The sequence below is a fragment of the Phyllobates terribilis genome, unplaced genomic scaffold, assembly GCF_046119375.1.
Source record: "Phyllobates terribilis strain yellow unplaced genomic scaffold, ASM4611937v1 Scaffold_8__6_contigs__length_399053987, whole genome shotgun sequence".
Classification (NCBI taxonomy): domain Eukaryota; kingdom Metazoa; phylum Chordata; class Amphibia; order Anura; family Dendrobatidae; genus Phyllobates; species Phyllobates terribilis.
The window spans coordinates 348,748,244-348,764,732 of record NW_027362768.1 but is presented as its reverse complement, the minus strand read 5'-3'; the positions used below and the strand labels follow the sequence as shown (position 1 = coordinate 348,764,732).

Here is a 16,489-nt window from a genome sequence, read left to right as displayed (position 1 = left end):
GAGGAGAGAATGAAACGTGTCAAAGAGTCGTTTAGGATTATTGGAAAGTGAGATGATGAGGTTGTTAAAGTAGGTTTGTTTGGAGAGGTGAAGGGCAGAGTTATATGTTTTCAGCATAAATTTATAGTGGAGGAAATCTTCGGGCAGATTTGATTTTCTCCACAGCCGTTCAGCGCACCTGGAGTACCTCTGGAGAAGACGTGTTTGAGGCGTGTGCCAGGGTTGTCGCCGTCTATGCCGAATTGTTCTTTGTGTAGGAGGTGCGGCTTCATCCAGGGCGCATAGCATTATTTTGTTATAATGCTTCAATGCAGAGTCGGGACATGAGAGGGAGGAGATTGGGGCCAATGATGATTGCAACCTTTTTATAAATTTCTGGGTGTTAATGGCGCGTAAATTTCTATAAGTGTGGACGGTGGGAGTGTCTTGAGCAGAGTCACAGTTCTTGACAGAGAATGAAAGAAGATTATGGTCAGAGAGTGGAAGGGGAGAGTTAGTAAAGTCATGTACTGAGCAAAGCCGGGAGAAGATCAGGTCCAATGTGTTCCCGTCCTCATGTGTAGGAGAATTAGCAAGCTGTGAAAGGCCGAAGGAGGAGGTTAATGATAAAAGATGCGTGGCAGATGGGGAAAGAGGATCGCCAATTGGGATGTTAAAGTCTCCCATGATTATCGTGGGAATGTCGCAGGATAGAAAATTTGTAAGCCAGGCAGCAAAGTGATCCAGGAATTGACGGGGGGGACCTGGGGGGCGATAGACAACCGCCACTCGCAGGGAGAAGGGCCGGTAGAGTCTGACTGTGTGGGCCTCAAAGGACGGGAAGATAAGGGAGGGTACAGGGGGGATAACCTGAAAAGTACATTTTGTTGAAAGAAGCAGACCAACACCTCCACCTGATCTGTTGTCAGGTCGCGGGGTATGAGAGAAATGTAGGCCACCATAGGAGAGAGCTGCAGCGGCGGTGGTGTCCGACTGCTGGATCCAGGTTTCAGTGAGAGCCAGAAGGTTGAGGGAATTAGAGAGGAAAAAGTCATGGATGTAAGAGAGTTTATTACAAGCTGAGCGCGCATTCCAAAGGGCACAGTTGAATGAGACAGAAGATATGCAGGGAATATTAATGAGATTAGCAGGGTTTCTGAATGTAACAGGGAAAGAGTTAGTGTTATTATTACTGGAGGGTCCTGGGTTGGGAGAAATATCACCTGCGACTAATAGAAGGAAGATACAGAGAGTGAGCAGATGATTGAGTGATTTGTGAGAGCGTTTCCTGCGTTGTATGGTGGGAATGAATGGATCTGCGTGGTATAACATTGTGAAGAGAGCATGACAACTGTACATAGGAGAAGAGAGGAGTGAGGGATTAATATGGATGAAGTGTGCCGCATTTGTGGGAGAACGGTGAATGTGGATGATTGTAGCAACCAGAAAATAAATGGCACAGATACAAATGGTGAATACTGTTTGCCAAAAAGATGATCTGTAAGCAAGTTTGTTGGTTTGTCTTGCATGTCTTACCTGTCTCCTGCCCTGTCCAACTGCCATTTTCTAACTGCCAGGGCACTTTGCTAAATTATGGCACTTCGATAAAGTATGCATAAATGCTATATGCATAAATGCCCCCGCATAAATGCTGCCCCTTAAGGAAGTCTCAATATATAGGGACGTATCTGCTTAGATCTGCACAGATTTAACTCATTAACAATGGTGTGTGTGCAACAATATACTGAAAGGTCAATTATATTGTGCAGCTTATCTCACCACCTGTAGTTATTTAGGTGAAAGCTCCAAAATGCTTGCCTAATATGTCTGTTTATCCAAAAGGAAGTATAGAGGGAGAGCTAGATAGATAGCATTGCATTACATTACATGGCAATGCAATGCACAGTTGCTGAAGTTGAACCAAAATGAGCTTGTCATCTGGCTTCTGCAACTTTTAACATGAAAAATCCAATGAGGAGAAGAAAAGCAAAGCCAAAGAGTCCATCCCAAAATCCGACAAACAAGCCAAATGAACAAAAAGCATTGAATTCAATTCTTTCTGATTTTAGAAACTGCATTAAAGAAGGGGTGCACCGGTCCTGGAGATACTGCAATACCAGGTCAATGCGTGGAGTGGACAGAGCAAGCTCTTTTTCCATCTCCCTGTTCTAAAAATCCATTTAATATATGGTCCCCAGATAGGGGACGTATCAGATATTAAACTGATAAGAACAGATACTACACTTGATCTTAGCCAAAAGGCCGAGAAGCGATAACCAGAATTGGTTTCCGACTACGGTGCCACCCAAGGATTCTGAAAAGTCCATTTGTGGAGATGGCCACCTGGACTCCCGTTAAGAAGACATGCTGTCAACCTCTAGATCCCTCACATGCCTGCACTTTTCGGCTTGCTGCTGCTGCAATCCACACGTTTTAGATCTGCATAACTCCACCTCTTTTAGCACAGTACCCTCAACCCCCGGCTGTTCCCACCCGCCTCAACACCGTTGGAAGGGAGGAGAACCAATTAAGGCGGGGGGGGGGGTGGAACGAGCAGCTGTCTACCCTTAGCAGGAGGGTTGCTGATTAATTACCTCTCCTGCTGCTGCTGCTGCTGGCTGTCCAGCAGCAGACTGAAGGTGGCTGCTGCTGTGCGCAGGTATATAAAGGCTCAGAGCCTATTATGACACGCGCAGGCAGCGTTCCATTGCCACATTCCGTCTACTGCAGGCGGGATACCTGGATGGCTGAATGTCACTGAGAAGCTCACAGAGACCGCCATAAGCAACAGTTTAAAAGAATGCCACAGACTAATCAACCAAACTTTTTGGGTTGGTTTCTCTTTTATAGTCTGCAGGCATTAAATGAAAGAAGTCAGTGTTCCAGCAGAGGGAGACAACGTTTCAGAAAAGGCATTGTAGCAAACCAAAAAAGAAATTTTAAGCGCAGCAGAGTAACCAGCTCACATACCTGTTAGCTCAGGTGAGTTTAAAAGGCTGCTGTTGATAACAAGGGCATTTGCTAAATAGATGGTGTGTGTGCAACAATATACTGAAAGGTCAATTATATTGTGCAGCTTATCTCACCACCTGTAGTTATTTAGGTGAAAGCTCCAAAATGATTGCCTAATATGTCTGTTTATCCAAAAGGAAGTATAGAGGGAGAGCTAGATAGATAGCATTGCATTACATTACATGGCAATGCAATGCACAGTTGCTGAAGTTGAACCAAAATGAGCTTGTCATCTGGCTTCTGCAACTTTTAACATGAAAAATCCAATGAGGAGAAGAAAAGCAAAGCCAAAGAGTCCATCCCAAAATCCGACAAACAAGCCAAATGAACAAAAAGCATTGAATTCAATTCTTTCTGATTTTAGAAACTGCATTAAAGAAGGGGTGCACCGGTCCTGGAGATACTGCAATACCAGGTCAATGCGTGGAGTGGACAGAGCAAGCTCTTTTTCCATCTCCCTGTTCTAAAAATCCATTTAATATATGGTCCCCAGATAGGGGACGTATCAGATATTAAACTGATAAGAACAGATACTACACTTGATCTTAGCCAAAAGGCCGAGAAGCGATAACCAGAATTGGTTTCCGACTACGGTGCCACCCAAGGATTCTGAAAAGTCCATTTGTGGAGATGGCCACCTGGACTCCCGTTAAGAAGACATGCTGTCAACCTCTAGATCCCTCACATGCCTGCACTTTTCGGCTTGCTGCTGCTGCAATCCACGCGTTTTAGATCTGCATAACTCCACCTCTTTTAGCACAGTACCCTCAACCCCCGGCTGTTCCCACCCGCCTCAACACCGTTGGAAGGGAGGAGAACCAATTAAGGCGGGGGGGGGGGGTGGAACGAGCAGCTGTCTACCCTTAGCAGGAGGGTTGCTGATTAATTACCTCTCCTGCTGCTGCTGCTGGCTGTCCAGCAGCAGACTGAAGGTGGCTGCTGCTGTGCGCAGGTATTTAAAGGCTCAGAGCCTATTATGACACGCGCAGCCAGCGTTCCATTGCCACATTCCGTCTACTGCAGGCGGGATACCTGGATGGCTGAATGTCACTGAGAAGCTCACAGAGACCGCCATAAGCAACAGTTTAAAAGAATGCCACAGACTAATCAACCAAACTTTTTGGGTTGGTTTCTCTTTTATAGTCTGCAGGCATTAAATGAAAGAAGTCAGTGTTCCAGCAGAGGGAGACAACGTTTCAGAAAAGGCATTGTAGCAAACCAAAAAAGAAATTTTAAGCGCAGCAGAGTAACCAGCTCACATACCTGTTAGCTCAGGTGAGTTTAAAAGGCTGCTGTTGATAACAAGGGCATTTGCTAAATAGATGGTGTGTGTGCAACAATATACTGAAAGGTCAATTATATTGTGCAGCTTATCTCACCACCTGTAGTTATTTAGGTGAAAGCTCCAAAATGCTTGCCTAATATGTCTGTTTATCCAAAAGGAAGTATAGAGGGAGAGCTAGATAGATAGCATTGCATTACATTACATGGCAATGCAATGCACAGTTGCTGAAGTTGAACCAAAATGAGCTTGTCATCTGGCTTCTGCAACTTTTAACATGAAAAATCCAATGAGGAGAAGAAAAGCAAAGCCAAAGAGTCCATCCCAAAATCCGACAAACAAGCCAAATGAACAAAAAGCATTGAATTCAATTCTTTCTGATTTTAGAAACTGCATTAAAGAAGGGGTGCACCGGTCCTGGAGATACTGCAATACCAGGTCAATGCGTGGAGTGGACAGAGCAAGCTCTTTTTCCATCTCCCTGTTCTAAAAATCCATTTAATATATGGTCCCCAGATAGGGGACGTATCAGATATTAAACTGATAAGAACAGATACTACACTTGATCTTAGCCAAAAGGCCGAGAAGCGATAACCAGAATTGGTTTCCGACTACGGTGCCACCCAAGGATTCTGAAAAGTCCATTTGTGGAGATGGCCACCTGGACTCCCGTTAAGAAGACATGCTGTCAACCTCTAGATCCCTCACATGCCTGCACTTTTCGGCTTGCTGCTGCTGCAATCCACGCGTTTTAGATCTGCATAACTCCACCTCTTTTAGCACAGTACCCTCAACCCCCGGCTGTTCCCACCCGCCTCAACACCGTTGGAAGGGAGGAGAACCAATTAAGGCGGGGGGGGGGGTGGAACGAGCAGCTGTCTACCCTTAGCAGGAGGGTTGCTGATTAATTACCTCTCCTGCTGCTGCTGCTGCTGGCTGTCCAGCAGCAGACTGAAGGTGGCTGCTGCTGTGCGCAGGTATATAAAGGCTCAGAGCCTATTATGACACGCGCAGCCAGCGTTCCATTGCCACATTCCGTCTACTGCAGGCGGGATACCTGGATGGCTGAATGTCACTGAGAAGCTCACAGAGACCGCCATAAGCAACAGTTTAAAAGAATGCCACAGACTAATCAACCAAACTTTTTGGGTTGGTTTCTCTTTTATAGTCTGCAGGCATTAAATGAAAGAAGTCAGTGTTCCAGCAGAGGGAGACAACGTTTCAGAAAAGGCATTGTAGCAAACCAAAAAAGAAATTTTAAGCGCAGCAGAGTAACCAGCTCACATACCTGTTAGCTCAGGTGAGTTTAAAAGGCTGCTGTTGATAACAAGGGCATTTGCTAAATAGATGGTGTGTGTGCAACAATATACTGAAAGGTCAATTATATTGTGCAGCTTATCTCACCACCTGTAGTTATTTAGGTGAAAGCTCCAAAATGCTTGCCTAATATGTCTGTTTATCCAAAAGGAAGTATAGAGGGAGAGCTAGATAGATAGCATTGCATTACATTACATGGCAATGCAATGCACAGTTGCTGAAGTTGAACCAAAATGAGCTTGTCATCTGGCTTCTGCAACTTTTAACATGAAAAATCCAATGAGGAGAAGAAAAGCAAAGCCAAAGAGTCCATCCCAAAATCCGACAAACAAGCCAAATGAACAAAAAGCATTGAATTCAATTCTTTCTGATTTTAGAAACTGCATTAAAGAAGGGGTGCACCGGTCCTGGAGATACTGCAATACCAGGTCAATGCGTGGAGTGGACAGAGCAAGCTCTTTTTCCATCTCCCTGTTCTAAAAATCCATTTAATATATGGTCCCCAGATAGGGGACGTATCAGATATTAAACTGATAAGAACAGATACTACACTTGATCTTAGCCAAAAGGCCGAGAAGCGATAACCAGAATTGGTTTCCGACTACGGTGCCACCCAAGGATTCTGAAAAGTCCATTTGTGGAGATGGCCACCTGGACTCCCGTTAAGAAGACATGCTGTCAACCTCTAGATCCCTCACATGCCTGCACTTTTCGGCTTGCTGCTGCTGCAATCCACGCGTTTTAGATCTGCATAACTCCACCTCTTTTAGCACAGTACCCTCAACCCCCGGCTGTTCCCACCCGCCTCAACACCGTTGGAAGGGAGGAGAACCAATTAAGGCGGGGGGGGGGTGGAACGAGCAGCTGTCTACCCTTAGCAGGAGGGTTGCTGATTAATTACCTCTCCTGCTGCTACTGCTGCTGGCTGTCCAGCAGCAGACTGAAGGTGGCTGCTGCTGTGCGCAGGTATATAAAGGCTCAGAGCCTATTATGACACGCGCAGCCAGCGTTCCATTGCCACATTCCGTCTACTGCAGGCGGGATACCTGGATGGCTGAATGTCACTGAGAAGCTCACAGAGACCGCCATAAGCAACAGTTTAAAAGAATGCCACAGACTAATCAACCAAACTTTTTGGGTTGGTTTCTCTTTTATAGTCTGCAGGCATTAAATGAAAGAAGTCAGTGTTCCAGCAGAGGGAGACAACGTTTCAGAAAAGGCATTGTAGCAAACCAAAAAAGAAATTTTAAGTGCAGCAGAGTAACCAGCTCACATACCTGTTAGCTCAGGTGAGTTTAAAAGGCTGCTGTTGATAACAAGGGCATTTGCTAAATAGATGGTGTGTGTGCAACAATATACTGAAAGGTCAATTATATTGTGCAGCTTATCTCACCACCTGTAGTTATTTAGGTGAAAGCTCCAAAATGCTTGCCTAATATGTCTGTTTATCCAAAAGGAAGTATAGAGGGAGAGCTAGATAGATAGCATTGCATTACATTACATGGCAATGCAATGCACAGTTGCTGAAGTTGAACCAAAATGAGCTTGTCATCTGGCTTCTGCAACTTTTAACATGAAAAATCCAATGAGGAGAAGAAAAGCAAAGCCAAAGAGTCCATCCCAAAATCCGACAAACAAGCCAAATGAACAAAAAGCATTGAATTCAATTCTTTCTGATTTTAGAAACTGCATTAAAGAAGGGGTGCACCGGTCCTGGAGATACTGCAATACCAGGTCAATGTGTGGAGTGGACAGAGCAAGCTCTTTTTCCATCTCCCTGTTCTAAAAATCCATTTAATATATGGTCCCCAGATAGGGGACGTATCAGATATTAAACTGATAAGAACAGATACTACACTTGATCTTAGCCAAAAGGCCGAGAAGCGATAACCAGAATTGGTTTCCGACTACGGTGCCACCCAAGGATTCTGAAAAGTCCATTTGTGGAGATGGCCACCTGGACTCCCGTTAAGAAGACATGCTGTCAACCTCTAGATCCCTCACATGCCTGCACTTTTCGGCTTGCTGCTGCTGCAATCCACGCGTTTTAGATCTGCATAACTCCACCTCTTTTAGCACAGTACCCTCAACCCCTGGCTGTTCCCACCCGCCTCAACACCGTTGGAAGGGAGGAGAACCAATTAAGGCGGGGGGGGGGGGGTGGAACGAGCAGCTGTCTACCCTTAGCAGGAGGGTTGTTGATTAATTACCTCTCCTGCTGCTGCTGCTGCTGCTGGCTGTCCAGCAGCAGACTGAAGGTGGCTGCTGCTGTGCGCAGGTATATAAAGGCTCAGAGCCTATTATGACACGCGCAGCCAGCGTTCCATTGCCACATTCCGTCTACTGCAGGCGGGATACCTGGATGGCTGAATGTCACTGAGAAGCTCACAGAGACCGCCATAAGCAACAGTTTAAAAGAATGCCACAGACTAATCAACCAAACTTTTTGGGTTGGTTTCTCTTTTATAGTCTGCAGGCATTAAATGAAAGAAGTCAGTGTTCCAGCAGAGGGAGACAACGTTTCAGAAAAGGCATTGTAGCAAACCAAAAAAGAAATTTTAAGCGCAGCAGAGTAACCAGCTCACATACCTGTTAGCTCAGGTGAGTTTAAAAGGCTGCTGTTGATAACAAGGGCATTTGCTAAATAGATGGTGTGTGTGCAACAATATACTGAAAGGTCAATTATATTGTGCAGCTTATCTCACCACCTGTAGTTATTTAGGTGAAAGCTCCAAAATGCTTGCCTAATATGTCTGTTTATCCAAAAGGAAGTATAGAGGGAGAGCTAGATAGATAGCATTGCATTACATTACATGGCAATGCAATGCACAGTTGCTGAAGTTGAACCAAAATGAGCTTGTCATCTGGCTTCTGCAACTTTTAACATGAAAAATCCAATGAGGAGAAGAAAAGCAAAGCCAAAGAGTCCATCCCAAAATCCGACAAACAAGCCAAATGAACAAAAAGCATTGAATTCAATTCTTTCTGATTTTAGAAACTGCATTAAAGAAGGGGTGCACCGGTCCTGGAGATACTGCAATACCAGGTCAATGCGTGGAGTGGACAGAGCAAGCTCTTTTTCCATCTCCCTGTTCTAAAAATCCATTTAATATATGGTCCCCAGATAGGGGACGTATCAGATATTAAACTGATAAGAACAGATACTACACTTGATCTTAGCCAAAAGGCCGAGAAGCGATAACCAGAATTGGTTTCCGACTACGGTGCCACCCAAGGATTCTGAAAAGTCCATTTGTGGAGATGGCCACCTGGACTCCCGTTAAGAAGACATGCTGTCAACCTCTAGATCCCTCACATGCCTGCACTTTTCGGCTTGCTGCTGCTGCAATCCACGCGTTTTAGATCTGCATAACTCCACCTCTTTTAGCACAGTACCCTCAACCCCCGGCTGTTCCCACCCGCCTCAACACCGTTGGAAGGGAGGAGAACCAATTAAGGCGGGGGGGGGTGGAACGAGCAGCTGTCTACCCTTAGCAGGAGGGTTGCTGATTAATTACCTCTCCTGCTGCTGCTGCTGGCTGTCCAGCAGCAGACTGAAGGTGGCTGCTGCTGTGCGCAGGTATATAAAGGCTCAGAGCCTATTATGACACGCGCAGCCAGCGTTCCATTGCCACATTCCGTCTACTGCAGGCGGGATACCTGGATGGCTGAATGTCACTGAGAAGCTCACAGAGACCGCCATAAGCAACAGTTTAAAAGAATGCCACAGACTAATCAACCAAACTTTTTGGGTTGGTTTCTCTTTTATAGTCTGCAGGCATTAAATGAAAGAAGTCAGTGTTCCAGCAGAGGGAGACAACGTTTCAGAAAAGGCATTGTAGCAAACCAAAAAAGAAATTTTAAGCGCAGCAGAGTAACCAGCTCACATACCTGTTAGCTCAGGTGAGTTTAAAAGGCTGCTGTTGATAACAAGGGCATTTGCTAAATAGATGGTGTGTGTGCAACAATATACTGAAAGGTCAATTATATTGTGCAGCTTATCTCACCACCTGTAGTTATTTAGGTGAAAGCTCCAAAATGCTTGCCTAATATGTCTGTTATCCAAAAGGAAGTATAGAGGGAGAGCTAGATAGATAGCATTGCATTACATTACATGGCAATGCAATGCACAGTTGCTGAAGTTGAACCAAAATGAGCTTGTCATCTGGCTTCTGCAACTTTTAACATGAAAAATCCAATGAGGAGAAGAAAAGCAAAGCCAAAGAGTCCATCCCAAAATCCGACAAACAAGCCAAATGAACAAAAAGCATTGAATTCAATTCTTTCTGATTTTAGAAACTGCATTAAAGAAGGGGTGCACCGGTCCTGGAGATACTGCAATACCAGGTCAATGCGTGGAGTGGACAGAGCAAGCTCTATTTCCATCTCCCTGTTCTAAAAATCCATTTAATATATGGTCCCCAGATAGGGGACGTATCAGATATTAAACTGATAAGAACAGATACTACACTTGATCTTAGCCAAAAGGCCGAGAAGCGATAACCAGAATTGGTTTCCGACTACGGTGCCACCCAAGGATTCTGAAAAGTCCATTTGTGGAGATGGCCACCTGGACTCCCGTTAAGAAGACATGCTGTCAACCTCTAGATCCCTCACATGCCTGCACTTTTCGGCTTGCTGCTGCTGCAATCCACGCGTTTTAGATCTGCATAACTCCACCTCTTTTAGCACAGTACCCTCAACCCCCGGCTGTTCCCACCCGCCTCAACACCGTTGGAAGGGAGGAGAACCAATTAAGGCGGGTGGGGGTGGAACGAGCAGCTGTCTACCCTTAGCAGGAGGGTTGCTGATTAATTACCTCTCCTGCTGCTGCTGCTGCTGGCTGTCCAGCAGCAGACTGAAGGTGGCTGCTGCTGTGCGCAGGTATATAAAGGCTCAGAGCCTATTATGACACGCGCAGCCAGCGTTCCATTGCCACATTCCGTCTACTGCAGGCGGGATACCTGGATGGCTGAATGTCACTGAGAAGCTCACAGAGACCGCCATAAGCAACAGTTTAAAAGAATGCCACAGACTAATCAACCAAACTTTTTGGGTTGGTTTCTCTTTTATAGTCTGCAGGCATTAAATGAAAGAAGTCAGTGTTCCAGCAGAGGGAGACAACGTTTCAGAAAAGGCATTGTAGCAAACCAAAAAAGAAATTTTAAGCGCAGCAGAGTAACCAGCTCACATACCTGTTAGCTCAGGTGAGTTTAAAAGGCTGCTGTTGATAACAAGGGCATTTGCTAAATAGATGGTGTGTGTGCAACAATATACTGAAAGGTCAATTATATTGTGCAGCTTATCTCACCACCTGTAGTTATTTAGGTGAAAGCTCCAAAATGCTTGCCTAATATGTCTGTTTATCCAAAAGGAAGTATAGAGGGAGAGCTAGATAGATAGCATTGCATTACATTACATGGCAATGCAATGCACAGTTGCTGAAGTTGAACCAAAATGAGCTTGTCATCTGGCTTCTGCAACTTTTAACATGAAAAATCCAATGAGGAGAAGAAAAGCAAAGCCAAAGAGTCCATCCCAAAATCCGACAAACAAGCCAAATGAACAAAAAGCATTGAATTCAATTCTTTCTGATTTTAGAAACTGCATTAAAGAAGGGGTGCACCGGTCCTGGAGATACTGCAATACCAGGTCAATGCGTGGAGTGGACAGAGCAAGCTCTTTTTCCATCTCCCTGTTCTAAAAATCCATTTAATATATGGTCCCCAGATAGGGGACGTATCAGATATTAAACTGATAAGAACAGATACTACACTTGATCTTAGCCAAAAGGCCGAGAAGCGATAACCAGAATTGGTTTCCGACTACGGTGCCACCCAAGGATTCTGAAAAGTCCATTTGTGGAGATGGCCACCTGGACTCCCGTTAAGAAGACATGTTGTCAACCTCTAGATCCCTCACATGCCTGCACTTTTCGGCTTGCTGCTGCTGCAATCCACGCGTTTTAGATCTGCATAACTCCACCTCTTTTAGCACAGTACCCTCAACCCCCGGCTGTTCCCACCCGCCTCAACACCGTTGGAAGGGAGGAGAACCAATTAAGGCGGGGGGGGGGTGGAACGAGCAGCTGTCTACCCTTAGCAGGAGGGTTGCTGATTAATTACCTCTCCTGCTGCTGCTGCTGGCTGTCCAGCAGCAGACTGAAGGTGGCTGCTGCTGTGCGCAGGTATATAAAGGCTTAGAGCCTATTATGACACGCGCAGCCAGCGTTCCTTTGCCACATTCCGTCTACTGCAAACGGGATACCTGGATGGCTGAATGTCACTGAGAAGCTCACAGAGACCGCCATAAGCAACAGTTTAAAAGAATGCCACAGACTAATCAACCAAACTTTTTGGGTTGGTTTCTCTTTTATAGTCTGCAGGCATTAAATGAAAGAAGTCAGTGTTCCAGCAGAGGGAGACAACGTTTCAGAAAAGGCATTGTAGCAAACCAAAAAAGAAATTTTAAGCGCAGCAGAGTAACCAGCTCACATACCTGTTAGCTCAGGTGAGTTTAAAAGGCTGCTGTTGATAACAAGGGCATTTGCTAAATAGATGGTGTGTGTGCAACAATATACTGAAAGGTCAATTATATTGTGCAGCTTATCTCACCACCTGTAGTTATTTAGGTGAAAGCTCCAAAATGCTTGCCTAATATGTCTGTTTATCCAAAAGGAAGTATAGAGGGAGAGCTAGATAGATAGCATTGCATTACATTACATGGCAATGCAATGCACAGTTGCTGAAGTTGAACCAAAATGAGCTTGTCATCTGGCTTCTGCAACTTTTAACATGAAAAATCCAATGAGGAGAAGAAAAGCAAAGCCAAAGAGTCCATCCCAAAATCCGACAAACAAGCCAAATGAACAAAAAGCATTGAATTCAATTCTTTCTGATTTTAGAAACTGCATTAAAGAAGGGGTGCACCGGTCCTGGAGATACTGCAATACCAGGTCAATGCGTGGAGTGGACAGAGCAAGCTCTTTTTCCATCTCCCTGTTCTAAAAATCCATTTAATATATGGTCCCCAGATAGGGGACGTATCAGATATTAAACTGATAAGAACAGATTTTTTTTTTTTTTTTTTTTTTTTAAACCATTCAGGTTAGTTTTATAGCAAATCAGTAGGATATACCAAAACTGTTGCAAAAAACTTCTCATCATCATGGCCATATTTATTAAGCATAAAGTAACCTAATATTACAGAAAGAAGAACATCTTATTAATATAAACCAAAAGATCACTGAAATTTTACAATATGCCTCCACTTTTTAAATTTCCATATTCCCTCGGCATCTGTTCCACCACCGCTACTACTATCCATCTTGTAAATCAAAAATAGCCTAGAAAGAATAATCCTAATACATTCATTTACTGTAATTGATTTCCTTTTAAATACACAAAGATTCCTCACATCCCACAAACTTTCTAACACACAAGCCATAATTAACCACAAAACTCTCTCCTTTACACGTCCACTTGCACCAATACCAAACATAACCACACGCCAATCCACAAAAGTCACTCCCGCCAAGCTCCTACACAACCCCCCTACACATTTCCACACGTCTTGCGCAAAATCACAATTCCACATCAGATGCATAACCGTCTCACAACCATTACATCCATCTCTTGGACAAACATCCGACCTAATCAAACCTCTCTTCTTTTGAACGTCTCTCACTGGAAGAATATTGTGAAACGCCATCCACACTACATCCTTCTGTTTGTTGGACATCCCATACATACCCAACTTTCTCCAAGCATCCGCAACCTCATTCCCTCTCAAACCAACAATATTAGACTCGACCTCATTTGCACACAATTTCCTATACACCCTCTTAGTCATTCTAAACTCATCCACCGGCACACTCAGCAAATCATACTTCTTGACAAACTTCTCAATCACCTCATACCACACCGGACACTTAAAAGACACAGGCACTCTCGCATCCCTCTTTCTCCAACCTAACCCATACAACATCCATCCTGCAGAATAACTTGCCATACATGCACCCTTATTACCTTTACCCAACAATACCACAATCGTCTTAATATAATGGAGCCCTAAAAAAACCTCAACATTAGGAAATCCCAAACCACCATGCTGGCAGGCCTTATAAAGGCTTTCCCTCTTCAGCTTCTCCATCTTGCTGCACCAGAAAAAAGAAAAAATCATTTTCTCAACTCTCTTCACTTTCCTAAAAGGGGATGGAAAAATTATGGCCACAAAAAGCAGAATGGGTAAGATCACTGCTTTGATAACTAGAACTTTGCCCCGCAAAGAAAGATCTCTCATTCTCCAAAAATTCAATTTTCGCTCAACACGCATACCACACTCGTCCCAACTCTCATTTCCTTTCAGATCATCATTGAAAAATACCCCTAAAATCTTAATTGCACTCTCCTTATACTTAACACCTTCCATACGAATACTGTCATCTCCAAAGCATTTGAAACTACACTTAGTCCAGTTAACTCTAAAACCTGATGCACCACAGAAAAAATCCAAAAGCAACCTCACCCTACTCATTGAAGCCATACTTTCACTCACCATCACAACATCATCCATGTAACCTAACACCTTCACATGCTTACCACCACTCCCAGGCACTAACAATCCTCTCATCATTTTCTCACGTCTCACTAAACACAGCAAAGGCTCAATCACACATACAAACAAGACAGGGGACATAGGGCACCCCTGTCTTACACCAGACCTAATCATCACTTTGTCAGACAACCATCCATTCACTAAAAACTCACTTGACACATAATCATATAAAGACTTAACTCCATTCAGAAAAACCCTAGGGAAACCCATCCTCTCCAATACTTTAAACAGAAACACATGCGAAACTCTATCAAAAGCCTTTTCGAAATCAATTGCTAACACCATACACTTCTGCTTTCTAGTCTTACAATCCCCAAGCATATCCCTTAACAATAACAAATTATCACTTATACTCCGACCAGGCACGGCACACACTTGGTCATCCTCCACAACCCTACCAATCACCTCACGCATACGATTTGCTAACAATTTACTGTAGACCTTATAATCAGCGTTAAGCAATGATATGGGTCTCCAGTTCTCCAAACGCTTTTTCTCACCCTTCTTAAACACAAGAACCACTATACCCTCTTTCATACTGTCACACAAAACACCATTCATCCACATATACCTACAAACCTCAGTCAAGTCCTTACCCAAAAACTCCCAAGCTTTCACATACAGCTCCACAGGCAACCCATCCTTCCCAGGCGTCTTATTCTTTTTAGCACTCATAACAACATTCCTCACCTCATCCAAAATAACATCCTCACACAAAGCATCACATTCATCCGAACCAAGTCTCTTCTCCATACCACTCAATACATGCGACACAAGTCCAGGATCAATCCATTTCTCATCGTACAACTTACTATAGAAGCCATTCACCTCATTCAACACATTCTTCCCAACCACACTAGATCCATCTTCACCTACCACTTCACTCAAATCCAACTTCCTTCCATTCATTTTTTTAAAAAAGTACCTGGTGCACTTTTCATTCTTTTCCAAATGCTCTAACTTGGTACGGTAAATAATCTCTTTACCTTTTTCATCCAGAAGACATTTTAACTCATTCTTAGCAACCTCAAGCTGATCAGACATATCCATTCCTTTCCTAACACACCCACGCAACCAATCAATCCGTCTACTTAAGTCATTAAATCTATTACGATATCTGGCAGCTTTTTTGTAGCCCCATTTTTTAAAGAAAGTTTTAAACTGAAATTTCACCCAATCCCACCATTCAAGCAAACTACCAAAATCACGCTTACGCCACCTCCAACTTGCATACCTTTTCTCCAACTCACTCATCACCTCCTCATCCTCCAACAACCTCGTATTCAATTTCCAAACCCCACCCCCAAACACCATGTCCCCATTCGCACTAAAAACTCCACGCAAACACTCATGATCAGAGAAAGGTACCTTATGTTGAACATAACTTGAACAAACCATATTTTTGGAAAATAACATCCTATCTATCCTCGATGAAATATTACCACGGTCAGCATAATATGTAGGCGGTGGTGGAATGCCATACTCAAGTATTGCAGCGTCTAAGAAAGAAAAATCAGAAATAAGTTGAGATAACTTTTTTCCAGTAATGTCCACATTACCTTCTGTGACACAATTACAGTCACCAACAAAAACTGTAGGAATTTTTCCAGGGAGAAAAAAACTCAATTTCTCAAGAAGAGCAAGCCGCTCCTCTTTTTTAGTAGGACAATATAAATTAATCATTCTAACCTTCCACCCCCTATAACTCAAAAAAACAATAATGCAGCGACCCACCTCCACAACCGTGTAACTATCAATAGTAATATTCTTATTACCAACTAAAATCCCCACACCATCATTTTTGTTAAAACTGGACCCCGACCAAACATACTGGCCATAAGGCCAGTCCTTATCCACTGGAGATTCAGTAATCCCACACTCTTGTAGACAATAGACATCTGCACTCAAACCCTTTAGATAATCCAGAACTGTTGTTCTTCGGGTAACAGATCTAATTTGCCTAACATTAAGGGACACAATGTCCCATCCAGAATGATGCGGCATAACTAAAGGGGATCACACATAACCTGAAAAAAAATAAAGAAAACATCAACTCAACCTTCATCAAGCAAAGCAAAGCTATTACCATCTGGCTGAATGCCAAATGTAACAATGTCAGGAGAAAATACATCTGACGGGTAAGCACGAGAGTCCACCGGGCTATCACACACGGCAGCAATGGATGAACACTCAGTCCTTGGCTTCTTCTTGACCACATCAGGATCCTCCTCATCAGAGAAACGGACAGCAGACAAGTCCCCTTGGACACCGCCCCCGATCTCC

The 16,489-nt window shown here is 43.9% G+C and overlaps 9 non-coding genes across 9 annotated transcripts; all 9 read right to left on the bottom strand.

The window, feature by feature from the left end:
* Positions 1–2,062: 2,062 nt before the first annotated feature.
* LOC141159221 (U2 spliceosomal RNA) lies at positions 2,063–2,253 on the bottom strand. The gene has a single exon (XR_012249231.1). It is a non-coding gene; the product is annotated as a U2 spliceosomal RNA (small nuclear RNA).
* A 1,116-nt stretch (positions 2,254–3,369) lies between these two features.
* LOC141159220 (U2 spliceosomal RNA) lies at positions 3,370–3,560 on the bottom strand. Its single transcript, XR_012249230.1, has one exon. It is a non-coding gene; the product is annotated as a U2 spliceosomal RNA (small nuclear RNA).
* Positions 3,561–4,674: 1,114 nt separating this feature from the next.
* LOC141159219 (U2 spliceosomal RNA) lies at positions 4,675–4,865 on the bottom strand. The gene has a single exon (XR_012249229.1). It is a non-coding gene; the product is annotated as a U2 spliceosomal RNA (small nuclear RNA).
* Positions 4,866–5,981: 1,116 nt separating this feature from the next.
* On the bottom strand, positions 5,982–6,172 carry LOC141159218 (U2 spliceosomal RNA). Its single transcript, XR_012249228.1, has one exon. It is a non-coding gene; the product is annotated as a U2 spliceosomal RNA (small nuclear RNA).
* A 1,115-nt stretch (positions 6,173–7,287) lies between these two features.
* Positions 7,288–7,478, bottom strand: LOC141159741 (U2 spliceosomal RNA). Its single transcript, XR_012249740.1, has one exon. It is a non-coding gene; the product is annotated as a U2 spliceosomal RNA (small nuclear RNA).
* Positions 7,479–8,599: 1,121 nt separating this feature from the next.
* On the bottom strand, positions 8,600–8,790 carry LOC141159217 (U2 spliceosomal RNA). The gene has a single exon (XR_012249227.1). It is a non-coding gene; the product is annotated as a U2 spliceosomal RNA (small nuclear RNA).
* Positions 8,791–9,900: 1,110 nt separating this feature from the next.
* Positions 9,901–10,091, bottom strand: LOC141160586 (U2 spliceosomal RNA). The gene has a single exon (XR_012250341.1). It is a non-coding gene; the product is annotated as a U2 spliceosomal RNA (small nuclear RNA).
* Positions 10,092–11,205: 1,114 nt separating this feature from the next.
* Positions 11,206–11,396, bottom strand: LOC141159216 (U2 spliceosomal RNA). Its single transcript, XR_012249226.1, has one exon. It is a non-coding gene; the product is annotated as a U2 spliceosomal RNA (small nuclear RNA).
* Positions 11,397–12,508: 1,112 nt separating this feature from the next.
* LOC141160197 (U2 spliceosomal RNA) lies at positions 12,509–12,692 on the bottom strand. The gene has a single exon (XR_012250154.1). It is a non-coding gene; the product is annotated as a U2 spliceosomal RNA (small nuclear RNA).
* Positions 12,693–16,489: the final 3,797 nt, after the last annotated feature.